We start from the raw sequence: 2,430 nt of genomic DNA, 5'->3' as shown, positions 1-2,430 counted from the left end.
CCCGGACTTTAGCTGCCCCTTCCTGCTGCAGACGGATGCCTCCGACACAGGACAGGGAGCCATCCTGTGACAGATCCAGGAAGGTGAGGAGCATCCGGTCATTTATATCAGCAGGAAGCTGACCCCGGCAGAGAGAAACTACGCCGCAGTGGAGAAGGAGGCCCTGGCCGTCAAGTGGGCAGTCCTGGAGCTGCGCTACTACCTCCTTGGCCGGAAGTTCACCCTCGTTACGGACCACGTACCCCTTCAGTGGATGGCCCGCGCTAAGGACACCAATGCCAGGGTGATTCGATGGTTCCTCGTGCTCCAGGACTTCCACTTCGTGGTGCGTCATCGGGCTGGAGCCGCGAACGCCAACGCGGACGGCCTCTCTCGGATCTGGGCAGCTTTCGCAGGTCTGTCAGGTGTCACTCCCCACCCACCCCCTATCTCTCCCCTACTATCTCATATTGTTAACAGGAACAGGAATTCTGCATATGTATGTGGTCAAACCACGTGTCCAAAGAATTCAGAAAAAAAAAAAAAAAACAAGAAAACAAAACAGAAGTGCATAACGTAAACTCAGAATTCTGAAAAAATTAGAAATGTGAATGTTAATTCAAAATAGCAAGATACAAACTCCCAATTCTGAGACAAAAATGTAAAAATTGCGAGATGGAAACTTACAATTGTGAGATATAAACTTGCAATTCTAAAATGTCTGAATTCTGGAAATATATAGTGTGACGAGCGTCCCGAAGCTTCATCAGCGTCGCCCTGGCAACAAGCGAGGAACACCTGCCCGTCCTCATCACAGGCTGATCGGTTACAGCTGCAGCTCATCAGGCGGCGGCTACATAAGCCACGCATTATATATATATATATATATATATATATATATATATATATAATTATGTTTCTATTCCAATTCATTGGGGTGTAGGGAGGTCTGGATAGAGATAGCACCTTTGTTGTTCGGCAGCTGCATTCTGCTTGGTAGAGTGGCAAGCAGGATGAGCAGTTCTCATCCATCCCCTAAATCTCTCACGTGTTGGCTCCAAGTGCCACACCCTGGTACACCGCTTCAGCTTGCGGGCGAAACCATGTGAGGGGGTGGTGAGTACACTGCACCACTAGGTGGATGAACTGCATTGTGCAGTACTCTTACCAGGGCGGAGGATTTCCACGGCGGAACCAACGGCCAAGTGTAGAGGAGTAAACCTTATAAATCAGCAGTAGGGCCCCGAAGGCAGACTGATGTGGCAGATCGCCACCGCTCCGACAGCCCCTGCAACCAAGCTGGTGCCAAACGTATTGCTCTGCTCTCCTTTGGACTACATCAGCGAGGCTGAGAGGGGGGTTCTGAAGTTTGGGCATCTCAGGATCCTCTTGCACTCTGCCCAGGCTTGCCCCCTGGAGAGGTCACTCCAGTGACAGAACCAACACGAGAGGTAGCAGTTATAAGCCTAGAGTGACTGGCGTAAACACGGGCGCTACAGGCTGCCTCTGACGATAGGAGGGATCATCGTAGTCCCACTGGTCAGCTACCGCCTGCCTGAGCTGGGCAGTCCCCAGTCAATAAGGTGCTGACCCGCCACAGTCTGCCTGCTTCAATGGGTGCTTGGAGCTTAGGGCAAATACCGAAGAGCAGACTGCAAACCTTGCACCAAGAAAAGTAAGAAGAAATAAAGAAAGACCAATCCTGCGATTAGCATGTTGGAATGTCAGGACACTGTGCCCAGGCCTCGATGTTGACCTTCAACCAGAGATGTTCACAAGTCTTTAACTTGGAGTCCGAGTCAAGTCTGAAGTCTTTAACCTGGAGTCCGAGTCAAGTCTTGAGTCTTGGAGTCTGAGTCAAGTCTCGAGTCTTTGGTCACGAGTCCGAGTCGAGTCTCAAGTCATTTAATGGCTTGCTAAAAAAATCTCATTTAGAATCCTCATGTATTGAAATCTTCCTATTTACGAAGCTTTTTTATAGGCTATAGACAAAATTTATATTCTATGATCTGCTTTGTAAAAAAAAAAGTGGTGTTAAGATGTAAAGTTATTGTACATCCAGCCTGTTATTTATAGGCTATGTTTTAATCCATCAACATGTTCAAAACAGTTTTTCTGTAATGAAATTCTATAATAAGAGTCTGATCTACCATGACACACAAAGAAATATGTGACAGATATTACAAAACCCTACAAATAAAGTATTTCTTTATTATATAAGTCCAAGGAGTGAATATATTCTATATTTTCTATATCCTCTATATTTTCTTCCAAGCAGAGGTCCGAAAAAAAAAAAAAAAAAACATTTTTACATGTATTGCATTTTTACATTTAGATGTCAGGCCATGTGACAGAAAAAATACTGTTTCTGTTCAAGGTTTTCCTCCTGAAATCTATATTTTAGCCTACTTAAAAGCATTATCTAAAAACAATGTAGCTACAATAATCAAA

General features: G+C 45.5%; 1 long non-coding RNA gene across 1 annotated transcript in view; it reads right to left on the bottom strand.

Annotated features, from left to right (window-relative positions):
* Nucleotides 1-89: 89 nt before the first annotated feature.
* LOC107677635 (uncharacterized) overlaps nucleotides 90-2,430 on the bottom strand; it is a 10,834-nt gene continuing 8,493 nt past the window's right edge. The window contains exons 2-3 of the long non-coding RNA XR_001632868.1: nucleotides 1,111-1,112; nucleotides 90-410 (exon numbers count right to left, since the gene is read on the bottom strand). This is a non-coding gene — a long non-coding RNA (uncharacterized LOC107677635). The remainder of the gene's footprint in view (nucleotides 411-1,110; nucleotides 1,113-2,430) is intronic.

This window comes from Sinocyclocheilus anshuiensis, unplaced genomic scaffold, assembly GCF_001515605.1.
Source record: "Sinocyclocheilus anshuiensis isolate Anshui unplaced genomic scaffold, SAMN03320099.WGS_v1.1 scaffold1061, whole genome shotgun sequence".
NCBI classification, from domain to species: Eukaryota; Metazoa; Chordata; class Actinopteri; order Cypriniformes; family Cyprinidae; genus Sinocyclocheilus; species Sinocyclocheilus anshuiensis.
The sequence above is the reverse complement of the archived record's forward strand: the minus strand, read 5'-3'. Positions and strand labels throughout refer to the sequence as shown.